The sequence below is a fragment of the Bombus pascuorum genome, chromosome 8 (assembly GCF_905332965.1).
Source record: "Bombus pascuorum chromosome 8, iyBomPasc1.1, whole genome shotgun sequence".
NCBI classification, from domain to species: Eukaryota; Metazoa; Arthropoda; class Insecta; order Hymenoptera; family Apidae; genus Bombus; species Bombus pascuorum.
Window position 1 is genome coordinate 1,329,013 of NC_083495.1, and position 12,948 is coordinate 1,341,960.

At 41.3% G+C, this 12,948-nt stretch overlaps 1 protein-coding gene across 18 annotated transcripts in view; it reads left to right on the plus strand.

Annotated features, from left to right (window-relative positions):
• Positions 1 to 12,948, plus strand: part of LOC132910180 (protein turtle-like) — a 160,609-nt gene that overhangs the window by 21,146 nt on the left and 126,515 nt on the right. For 17 of the 18 annotated variants that reach the window (XR_009658705.1, XM_060965723.1, XM_060965717.1 and 14 more), the window contains exon 2: positions 9,097 to 9,149. The gene's annotated coding sequence lies outside the window, so the exon portion shown is untranslated. Of the gene's footprint in view, positions 1 to 8,953; positions 8,978 to 9,096; positions 9,150 to 12,948 lie in introns of those variants that run through there. The other variant, XM_060965718.1, reaches the window with a different exon arrangement.

The window sequence follows — 12,948 nt, forward strand, 5'->3', positions numbered from 1 at the left end:
AGAACAGACGCGATTGAATTTCGATTCGTCAGAAAACAATACCTTTTGCCAATCTTCACTTGTCCAATGCTTATGAGCTTTAGCAAATGCAAGTCGTCTTTTTCGATTCCTAGAACTCAGCAGTGGTTTCTTTTGGGGTTTTCGTCCTCTTAAGTTAAAGTCTTCTAATCTTCTCCTAACAGTTCTAGCACTAATTTGTGTATCGTTTTCATAGTTTATCTCCGCAGCAATATTATTTGCACTACGAAAACGATCCTTTTCGCTCAATCGATGAATCCGGCGATCCATTTTCGGTGTTGTTTTCCGTGGTCTTCCGTTTTTCGGTTGATCGCAATACATGCCTGTCTTTAAAAATTTATACCAAGCTTGTTTACAAGCTGTTTCTGACCTGTTCACTATATTTGCTATTTCGGTGAAGGTTTTACTTTGCTTTCGCAGCCTTACGATTTGTTCCCTTTCGTTTTCAAGTAAATTCTTTGATTTACCCATAGTCTGTTCCTACCTAAATGAATTTTAAGCAATAAAAGGTACACTAAACAATGATTTTGACATTCCAGAATCAAAATGTTCAAAAACTGTACTCGTACTCACGTTTTACACAGATCGTCTTAAACTAATGTCCACTGTTTCCAAGTGCTAGGCGGTAACTAACTGTTGTAACTCCTACATTGTTTGTATTTAACAACTGACTGTCTGAGGTTACGAAGGTCAAACATACAGCTACGTTATTCCAAAGAGACAAACCGAATAGAAGAACAATATGCGTATAAGATGTTTGTAATCCGGTTTACAAATCATCGTCTTAAACTTTTGTCCGCTACTGTACTTGGAAAGTCAATATCGGCGAATCCATTACTATATTACAATATAGCCAGTCTTGAAGCGCACAACAAATTTACCTTTGCTTTTGCATAGAATTTCGAATAGAGAAGAGTCTCTCTTACTTCTGAATATTTTCGAGGTCGAAAGTTTCGATCCGACTAATTTGATAGACAGAAAATACGGCTAAGCATCGTTTGACGCGGTTCGCCGTGACTTTGCATCCGTCTTCGTAACTTTTGTCAAAGTTATTCTCTTCGTTCAATTAAAACAGACAGCATTGCCTCGCAATGCAAATTACGCGAAACGGAACAGTAAGATAGGCAAGATAAGATATGCAATGGTAAACGCCAACGGCATAATACGCAGGCTGTATTCAAAGCAGACAACAACATAGCCCCCTTAAACAAGCAGCTATTTACACCGATGATATCTGAGGTGGCGAATAGGAATCTCGCGTTAAGATTCGTGGTACCTAGCCAGGATCGTGTCAAGAGGGTGGCTGCCAAAGGCTCCACGGCATGGGTAATATGATTATTCTGCTCTGCCGGATGGCCCGAATCCGCGCGGCAAACTTTAGAAGTTGCGCGCGAGTACCACTCCAAGATAATGAAACGATCCACAAGTTGTCGAGTGTTCGCTACCTTCCTCCTATCTCCCAACCTTTCTTCGACCGTTGGCAACTCCTTTCCTTTTGCTTTGCCTTGTCTCGCCTTGCTTCGCCTCCTTCGAGATAAGCCGAAGAAACGGTCACCGTGTCTTTTTTACATTTTGCGGAAAGAATGTTAAGTTTCACGACGTTATTCCGACCGTTATCGAAACTCGACAAATTGGAAGATTAGGTTTGTCGTTAATTTACAAAATTCAATGCTGATAACACAGTTATATTATAATACGCCGTTTGATTAAATCAGACGATCTCGCTACCCTTTGCTACTTGATTTAATAAAGGTCTTGAATAGCCGCTGCCTTATTCTCCAACATCTCATTAGCGGTTATTTACCGAGTGAGATGAATGAAAAGTGAATTCAGGGCGCGAGCTTTATGCGCTACGTATTTCTTTATCTTGGGAGAAATGTTATTTCGACCTGTTATTTTCCTATTATGCACGTTTATGATAATAAGCGGCCCCATAAATGCCCCATTTTCATATGTTAATAGCGATTGTGATATCGTTGGGTAACTATTATTTTTCATTACATTCGATAAACCGTTGCTTTTGTTTATGGGAAACTTGATCTAGCCGGAAGATAATTTACACGATTTTATCGTAGGTTACGCGCTCGTTTTCAAATCGTTGCTAAACAATCGGGTCAATTAAATTTCTAAACTTGCTCTTTCGTTTTAATATTTCGGTTACTTTTCCGTAGTAATTTCCGTGATAACCACGGAGATGTGAAGTTTATCGTTCAAATTTATTGGATAACCATTTTCTCTCCACTCGATTCTCCTATATTTCCTATCGTTGTATCACGTAGCGCAAACTTTTGAACAATATTAACGCAGCTTCTCCAATAATTCCCTCGTAAACCTCGACTGTCAGCGACATTGTTTCGCGCCAGTGGGTTTGTTAGCGAGAAACTCGTTTAGTTACTAACTTCGACCCCATCCACTTTGATAGAAGTCTTGGGTTATTCCTGCCTCTAACCTTAGTTTCTACCTTCGCCACTGAACTTACAAGTGACTGCGCACGTATCATTTTCTTTCTCCTTTCTTTCCCACGGTTTGACTCGGCGCTAAGTTTAACGACTGTGACACCCTTCAGTAACGCATATTACTACTTTTCTTCCGTACGTATAACTTTCGGCGGAAAGAAGTAAAGAAAGACAAAACTTAGGGTAAGCTAATGTATCATATCCTGCCCCTTTTTCTTTGTTCGATCTTAAACAATTCCTTTAAACAATAATGTCGTTCGCGCACGGTAAAGCGTCAAAGTGAAGATACGCGACGTGAATGGATAAACCCTTCATTAAACTAGGTATAGATGTTTTTACTCTTTATCAATTACATCGTTAATGAGGTAATTCGACGTGAGTCAGTTTCATTGGAATCGCTGGAAGCTACCCGTTCTTTTTTCGTATCAGAATACGCTTTTTTAATCGACTAATGAGCAGTCAGCAGCACGACAAACCAAGTCTTATTAAGGTTTTCGTTCTAAAGTGAAGCTCCTTTCATATTTAATACAATGAAATCAACTATACGATTACAGAAATGTTCTTTGAAGGTTTGTCGAGTAATTTCGTGGAAAGATTTGGGTTAGGTATTGATAGAATTGGATGGATGTACTAGAATCAAACTCGTGTAAGTAACGAAGCTCTTTGTCGTGGAATACCAAGAGGTTGAACATCTTCCAAGAGCATGGCGTCCGAAACGTTCTCTGTACCATTGCCACTGACGTTGATCGGATGGATCGGTCCGATTGCTATCGGCGACCAATGAGATCGATGTATTTATGTGACCCACATGTGCATAATGTAATAGCTCGGTCCTAGTCCGTCCTGTGCAGACGTGCCGCGACAGCTGCAGTTAATGCATCGTGAAACACGGCGTTACTATCGCTTGTCTCTATCGAAGACCAAGCGCGATCGCCCGTACATTACCGCAAATCTGCATTGTTGATTATCTGGTTTGATGAAATTGTCACTAAAAAATCTGCTAATCCACAAAAGGCAATCGGTCTCACCGAATCCTCTTTCTATGATTGCAATTTCTTGTTTTATACATTTTTCTTTTTTCAACGAGCAATCCGCAAGTCGATAAAAATGTCCAAGGGATACTTGTCAGAAGAAAAGAGACGGTCGACGACTCGTCGAGCACGAAGTGAACGCACTCCTACTGGGTGTGAGAATTCATGACGCCGCGATGTCATGCCATGGTGGTGGGAATTGCGTGACATATATTGTACGCAACCTAAACAAGATATACCTACAGTACGGTGAATCTTTCATCCCCGGTCTCTATTTTCTGCTACCGGCCTCTTTCTTCGCTTCATTCAGTTATTCGTAATTAGCGAATCCACTGGCGTGTGTGGTTGGCGCAATTACGTAACTGACACGTCGACACGTGGGCTCATGGATGAGAAGGGTATTATTTCGCTTAGAATAAAGGGTTCAAGCCTTGCGTAAGAAAGAATAGGCTACTGCCGCGTAAACGCCATCGGTCATTTCAGCTTGATGGTCGGAGTAACGACGGTGGTTTTGTTATACGCGAGGCGAGAGATCGTTTCGACGGCTTTTAAAATTAATGCGATAATGAATTCGGCACCGGTAAAATGTAAAACTGGCTAGAACGGTGTTTTCTAAACTAACGACGCAAATGACTTGCTACGTTAGTAGAAAGAATTAACTACCTCGTGTATTCCTTGAGTGCTATAATTTCGAGAGAAACGAATAACATAAATCGCGAGAAAACGTATAAATTTATCGTGACAACTTTAACTTGCGTTAGAGGATGAAATTTGAAGGACGGTGTTCTATCATTTTATCTGGAAGATACTTTCCAATTCAAATGGATTATCGCTGCATATTAATGGCGAAGGTTCAAGGAAGATCTCGAGCGATTATTTCAATTTGATCTGTTTCATCCATTTCCCTTACTTCTTCCGATGCTTTTCATTCGATTTCGTTCGTGCTTGGGAACGTGGTAGGCAATTCATTAATTAGAGCTCGCACGTCGATAAACTAATCGAGTCAAGACCGAAGTTATCGGAGGTCGTGTAAATTGAACTCCGTTACGATTTTTATTGGAAATTGCGTCGTTTTATCTACATACAGACTTCTTATTCACGTATTCGAGAAGAAAGAGAAGAACTGATTCTGTTTTCACCATCGCGTCGTGTATGCAAATTATTCGCACGAAGTGGCACCATGGAAATCGTCGTTTGGATATTTTGGCGAATAAAGTTGGCGAATGGCAACGTACTGCGACTACGTTGTATTCTCAACGAAGACAATAAGACTGCAAGGTGGTCGTTGACGTGTCGTAGTGTAGGTACTGTAGATTTCACGGTCTTGGTTCTGCTATCGGTCCGCGGACTGTACTCGTGTGTCTGGAATTACGGGGAATTGCGTAAGAGCGAATTGCTCGTGTGCGTGAACGCGTGTAATTCGATTTCAAGTTCACGGAGAGAGAAAGCGGATAAACGCTTGCCACAGTACGAGCACACGCGTTATTCTGACTCGTGAGTTCTACGATCAAAGCCAACCAGTCGATTCCTTTGAATTACGTTAGCGATTCGATCTCTCGCGTACATTACTTATCGTGAATATTACGACATAGAACGATTCTCTCTACGAGTATACCGTTCGACTTGGGACAATTTTTTGTATTATTCTTGAGAAAAGGTAACAAGTATATTCTCTTGTGGGTATACAGGGGAACATTTTAACGATCCTCTCTGTATTTTATCACGGTTGCTTGCATGCTATAACAAGTAGTTATATGGACCAGTGAGAACGCCATGCCGCTCACCACAGGATTTCTCGTTGTATCATGGGGCGCTATATTTCCTAGCAATGGGTGGTAAAGTTTTTTCTCGGCCCGGGTTATGATATACGCTGAAATCCGAGCGTTTTCTCGCTTACGATCTTCACGATAAAGTTCTACCTTCTTTATCCGAGATTTATCGCGACTCGCCTGTGAAATTATTAATATTCTCGTTTTTATACGGATGTTTCACAGAATCTTCTTAGAATTCGTTTATGCTGTACATCTCATAGATTTGACACAGTTTTCCTTAGCACTTTACAGATCGTGAAGTATCTTTGATTCGTTTCTAATGAAATAGACTAAGAACATAGTCATTATAAGCATATAGTCATTATATATCACAGCTGTAATAGAAATTGCGTACTAACGGGTACTCCGTGGAATAAAAATGACCGAAAATCTGATTCTTCACTAACCATCCTATTTCTGTTCTTCTTTATTCCTTTTATTCCTAGTAGTAGGTACTTAAATTTGTTGACCGTTTTATGATACATTCGATCGTTCGAGTATGGAAGCCGAGAAAATGCTATCTTGGCGCACAAGAATCCGTATATATTTATTCATGATCGAGCCGTGGAGAACTGTAAAAGAACGTAACGAGACGCTCCTGTGTTATCTGGTTGGCATTTACACGGAAAATTATGAAGAATATTGCGAGCTATGTAAGAACGTGACGATATAATGTATCTACCGAAATCACGAAAGTCTCATTTGGCAAAAATATCGCGTGGCACAGGCATTTACTATTCGCGATGACTTGCGTGCAACCCTCGGCGGGTTTTCTGATTCCCGAGCGCAGCCTAATTAACGAGCGTACGTAACGCGTGTAATTAAAGGGAGGGGGTAATACATTTGCCAGACGGTGGTATCACGAAGAAACGACAGGAAAACTAGGTAGTGCCACCTCTTAATGGCCCTTCCTCGCATGCTCTCGTCGGATACGCGTTCGTAAGTGTGCGAACGTTACAGTACGTGAACACGCGTGGGTTATAAAGCCACCATTTCGGGGTTCGTTGTGGGGCTCTTGCTGCCACATAACTTGGAATTTCCGGCTGCTTCGAACACTAACGAAATTCTATTCACCGTGGTGCTTTCAGTATTTGCATCTTTATCCTATTCGACCGTGTCGTTCACCCACGTCTGTCTTTCATCCTTCGGCCGTGCAAAGTTTCACTATGGGCGGAAGATGAAATCCATAATTTTGAATAAAAAAGATTGCGGTGGTGCCTAATCGGATATTCGAAAGGTGGTGCGCGCTGCAAATTATGCATTCTAATGTTGCACGCGTGAACGCGTGCAAGTGTGCGAGTGTACGCGCGGACAAAGGGTCGCGTGAGAGGTGCTGTTGATTGCCTTGTGTCCGCAGGGTCTATCGATTCTTGTTCGGCCGAGAATTGAGAGACTGATCGGGAAAAAATTCCGATCTCTGATTCTGTCCGTCCACGTGGCATTCTCTGGGTTCATTCGTTTCGGTGAACTGTCATCTCACAGGCTTTAATTTATGACGTGCTCTTGACACGACCAGGATTAAAATCCATAATGAATGAGCAATATGAATTATATGCGCGCTTCGTGACTAATCATAGTCAAGCACTCTGCAACATTCGTTCAAATATAATTTTCGTTGCATCGAATTCCCGGGCTGTTTTAAATGGGCGATGTTCTTTTCAAGTAGGGGAATTAATATTCTGGAGCACGCAATGCGCTACAAGATATTATCATTTTACGTAGTTAATCGTCAGGCCATGTGAAACACTTGCGCTTACTTCCCTTTCCGTCCAGTTTATTCCACTGTTATTTCCGACTAGCATGCGATTATTACCGAACAGTCATAATTTGGGGAAAAAGTCTCGGATAGAGCGCGTATTAAAAAAAGAACGATTAAAATAACCTGTTTTTTCCTGGACAAATTTGTCATCCTTTTGAGAGAGAAATATCAATTCGAGAAAAGGTGTTTAAAAAGCTTTAACAAGAGAGACAAACTATGAAGAGCCAGTGGCAATCAACAACAAACGAAAGCAGATACTTTACATATTCTTCGCCGTTCTTAATGTATCCTTCGTATTAATGACATTTTATGCTTTTTTGACATGCGTGCCTTTTTATCATACGGAAACAAAACCTGCTATATATACAGGGTGCGCCGTTAGAATCCGGACAAAAGAAGTTTTGTGCAGAAAGTTGTTTATTTAAGTCAATACACAAAAACACATGAAAATGTTGTTATATCTCATTTAAAGGGTCCTTGCTGAGAACTTTTATTCTATGTAACCACCCTCTGCCTCTATGACCTGCTCTATTCTTGCTCTAAAGCGCGAGCACGCTGACTTCAACTGGTCGCGTTTAATTGTCGCGAATTCTGACTCGATAGCAGCTCGTAGGGAGTTGACGTTGGGGTGCCTGCATTTATTAGTTTGTCTCTCGATAACGCCCCACACGTAATAGTCCAATGGGTTTAGGTCGGGACTGTTAGGAGCAGCTTCGTGTTTTAACGAACACAGAATCAAATGACAACGGGCAAATCTTTTAAGCTTGGCGGCCTCGGAGAGCATCTGACGGACTTTGAGAACGTAGGAGGCATATCTAAGATCCTCTTGAGCTATTCGACGGACAATCGTTTCACTCACCCCCAAGACGGAGGCTAATTTTCGGAGAGAAGTTCCCGGATCTTCCAAAATCATGTCTTGGGCCCTTTGAATAATTTCTGGCGTCCTTGTTGATTTTTCCCTAACCTGAACTTTTCTCGCCGGAGAAGGAGAACCCTTCTCGAACCACTCTGAGGCTGCGTATCTCTTAGCAATGTCGTATACCGTCGATCTTGGGTAGCTAAAGAATTTTATAATTTCGACCGGCGTTCTCCCGGCGCGAAGACTTTCTATAATCGCCGCTCTTCTATCGTATTCCGGGTTTTGCTTAACGAGTTCTGTCATTTTGAGGTTATAGAAGACTTATTGACATATTTAACTAACTTCAGAGTCAATCAGCACAAACATCTGAATTCTAATATGGTGGGAACTACAAATTGAATTCTGTCCGAATTCTAACGGCGCACCCTGTACATGTTTTTCTCTAGCGAATTAAAATAATCATCGATAAAATGGAAGATTCTTTTCACCATGCTCGTAGAATTCTCGATGATTCGTTATTTCGATAAATATTTAAATACTCTAAGATAATTTAACAAATTTAATAGTGTCTGAATATATCGATTGTTTTCACAAGAATCTCTGCCGCGAAATTGCGCGTTTCCTGTCTCGTGGTTACTAAAAAGCTTCAAACGGCTTTATATGAAAAGAAAAATTAATTAACAACAAGACATAATGTTCTTTTTGTACGCAAGTCGACTAATCATCTGTTTTACACCGGTTAAAGCGATGAAATCATCTCGAGTCGGTTTCTTCTGTGTCGTTTTTTCTTTCCTCTTTCCCTCGAATATCAAGTTTCCTTTCTAATTATTCGCGCATCTTTGCGAACGTTTGAGATGTAAAATTATTCCTGGGTAATGTACTCTGTCCTCAAAAGGCCAAGCGTATCTTGAGGTTGTGCAGGAAACTCGGACTAAAAGCGGGAGTTTTAATCAGTTGGATGCTCGAGAAGAAACTTAAAGGACGTTGCTACGATTATTGCAGACAATGGACAATGTTTCAATTGCGACTGGCAGAAACGAAAGGTTTCTCGGTTTTCCTTCGCGATAATAATAAATATGTACCGATTAATATTTGGAACATATACTTATATGTAGTACGTCTACAGACTTCGTACGTATTGCAGACTTCTTTTGTGTTTCAGATTTTAAACCGCTAGCGGAGAGATTCGTCGACGAGTCGGAGCTACGCGAATCAGTAAGTTTCTTTCTTCTATACATTATGGTTACGATTGTAAACTATAAACCACGTGTTTGTAAAAAATTTGGAATAATCAGCGTCTGTTGAATTACCGTAATATCCACGGCAACACAAAAAGTTTTCTACTTAAAGTTAACCGTTCGTACGTTTTTCTAATGTATAAGCATGCGTGCACATGGATAATTTCGTTATGGCATAATTGACGAGAAAGAATTTGACGTACTTCTGGTTGAAAGTGCACTCTCGTATTCGAACGTGTTATCAAAGTCGGTCGTATCTGTCACGGTGATTGGAAGATTCTTTACGAGGAGAAAAAAAAGCACGAAGAAAGGAAAGCGGAGAAGAAGAGGATACGGAGAGCGGAGGAGAAGTTAGCATTCCTTCTCACGGACGAGTTCACTGTAATTTTCAACTATTCACTTGCTTGCTTTTACGTCTCCGTACCGCCTCCGCATTGCAATGGAAAAACTCGTCTCAGTTCAGAGTAAGGGATGTATCGAACCAAAGGAACCTACCTACATCGAGGTTTTGTCGTCCACTTTGATACATTCCGCTTTTTTCGCCATTTAGATCCCTTATCTTTTTCCAAAGAATTTAACATTCTGCACAAACATAGGTTCAACCTTACTTTAAAATTATGTTGTATCTCACATATTTGTACTCGTCACTGACAAAATTTACCTCTAACTTGATCGCGATGCGTTTATTCGTTTTCTTTGGTTCTTATTTTCCTACCTCGTTCGCCAACATCTAGGATAAAAAAGAAACAAGACAAACATATTTTTACTGCATCGTACTATTCGCATACGAACAAGTTGCCTACCGTCATGATGAATACAAGCATCAGAGATGAGGTAGGCGAAAAAATCTCGGTAGAGTTGGCGAGTTTAATTGAAATCAAGCCTGCATTGCCAGGATGTTCTTTTGGTGTAAATAGACACGCTCTCCAGATGAAAAGAAGAATAGGCCCATTTAGATGTAGATGAAGTACTGCACGATATCAGCATCGAGTAAATTTAGCGTTCAAATCATGCTCGACTATTCCTGTAACTGCGTTTAGCTGTTTTGCCATTTCGTTGTACTTCTACGTTTCACGCTTTCAAATCATGCTAAATTATTTTACCTTTCTCTGGGACTCTTGGCTTCTGTTCAGTAGATTAGGTGAATCTTTCAAAGGACTGAACATAAATTTAAACGAATTTTAACAATTTAGCTGAAGGAACGGTATTCTGTGTTTCGAGCAAGCAGGTGTATCGAATTGTCGATATAGCTTGTTCATTCTTCACTATCGTCACGGCGTTATGGTACCACCGTTAAAATCCGCGACAACCAGCACGTTATGTACGCACAATTTTATTATTTATCGTAGGGTTTCTCCGCTTTCGAATGCTTCTCTGCCAAAATTTTCTTTCCTTTCTGCTGAACGATGCCAAAGTAGGACAAGATCAAAAATTGTTATCTTCTGGTACCCTTAGAGTGCATGGACTTACACGCCAGAATTTACAGCAACTCATATTCATCCGCACGTTATTGCCTTGTCTTTTTAGCATTCACCGAAGCAAGGGAAATCCTGAAGATGGAAGGTTCATCGATATTGCTTTCCTTCCATTTCTTTATCGCGAAACGGGTCTTTCCCGAAGTCTTTGTCGATTTCGGTTCATCGTTGCATTCCCCGTCACTTCTGTTCGTTCCAGCGCACGTCGATTTTTCTCCCGGCGTTCTTTCTTTGTCGCGTTCCGCAGCAGTCGATAATACCGGTGATATATTAAAGTAGAACTATATTGTGTCGAATATACGAGGAAGGTGCAGAACGATCGGTTGATCCCAAGAAGGAGACGCGAGGAAAGCTTGGAAACGCCTATACCTGGCTGATGTGTGCGACGGTAGGATGATGGCCTTGATCGTTTTACACGCTGATTTTTCCGACTCTTTCAATTCCTCCCGTGACATTCCTGAAATTCATTCATGTTAAGGTTATTCAGTGGATGGAATTAAAGAAATGCGTGGGCAAACTGCAAGGTATTGAAAGTATATATATTGTGAATAGTAAATTACAAAATATGTGGTACTATGTAAGCCGATCCAGATCCTCTCGCTAGCAACGTTACCCTCAGACTAAAGACAACTGCCGAAACCAACGTCGCACGTGTACCGCTTATCGTCTTTCCTCGACGCATTCTTTTGTCTACGCGCTATCGATGACCTTAGGCTCTTGAGAAACCGAAGACCAGATGTAGAGTTTTCTCAGAAGTGACGATCACTTCAACAATTCACGACAGATCCGCGATCTACCATGATATCGTCGACCCGATTCATTTCGGAAATTCGTCACGCAACTTGACGCTCTTCCGCTCAATGCTCGATGATGATTCATCTCTCTTTTCATCGAGCTTTTTCCAACTTCGTTGCCGTTTCTCGCATGCCGTACAGTAGCTACTTCTGTCGAGAATCCGATGCACGCGGAAACATGTGTTCTCAATCGCGAGAGTGCTATTCTCCCTCGGTATTTCTACCGCGGAAAGGCGGAAGAATGGTTGGCTTCCGCATGTCGAAAACTTTCGCGAATTTAAGCAGCTCTAATTGTAAACTTATAGGTCGGCAACAGTGGCCTGAGGCGTGTTAATAATACCGTTTATATTACTGGCGTAAAGCGTTTTCGACGTTCCACTGGAATTCGCGAGATCGCGATACGAAGCTAAAATTCTCTGGATGGCTTGGATTTAATTTAACGACTCGCTCAGCGATCGTACGCTATATTCACCGGAATATCTTTATATTCACTTCCCTGAGCGAACAGTTAAACCACCACTCCAGCAACGTTACTCCCATTCCCATCGACGAACCTTCCGAGTTTACATCTCGATCCTTTGCTTCGTCGCTTCGCTACGCGCAAGTACGCGACCGTTGTAGATAAAGCGAACTTTATATAGCATACGAAAACCACGGTATATATAAAATACGAAAGCGAACTTCTGTTCTCTCTTTCTCTCGTTTGTTCATATTTTACAATCCTCCGGCTGATGTCGTCGAGAGCGGCTCTCTCGCAGTTGGCAGCAACGAGTTTCTGTTAAGTCGATCGCGATGGCGAAATCTTATCGTTTAGTTTATTCAACTGCTGTCAATATTCCGGTTACTGCTCGAACAAAGGAACCCCAGCGAAAATGAATAGGGAAAACTTAAGAAAGATGAGCGAAATTTAAATCCATTCTCGTCGTTTCTTCGGTTGTATATTTTCGACTTGTTTTACGTGAGGTATTGGAACTTTGCCCCCTCCTCACTGACCGACAAATTGCGAGACATTGATAAAAGCTTGAAAAAGCAAGATGGCACTTTTAGTATCTAATTTTAGAAATTTATGAACAAGCCAAGAGCAGCAGTCGATATAGTGTGAAGTAACAAGTAATGCCCATTCGTGAGGATATTTTTGCGAAGACTCGCATGTGGAAAATCTCGTGTTATTCACGGCACGTCTGGTGTATGCACATATTACATTTCTGCGTAAGGGATACGGGTATGCTTGTACCGACTGGGAGATGATGCAGGAAAGGGTGCGGAATGGAGCTCTTTTAGAGCTAAGTGCACCCAGCCCTTGAAGCGTCTCGTTTGCCGTTTTACAGCACCGCCGCGTTCGAGCCAAGTTCTCCTCGCTGAAAAACTGAGATCTTGCTTAGAAAATACATCGTTTTAGAAAAGATCGATCAATTATGTATATAATATTTCGCAATTATAGAGGTTCGTGTGACTAGAAAGTATTCGCTGTCGTTAAAACGGAAGGACAGTATGAACGCCGAGCGTT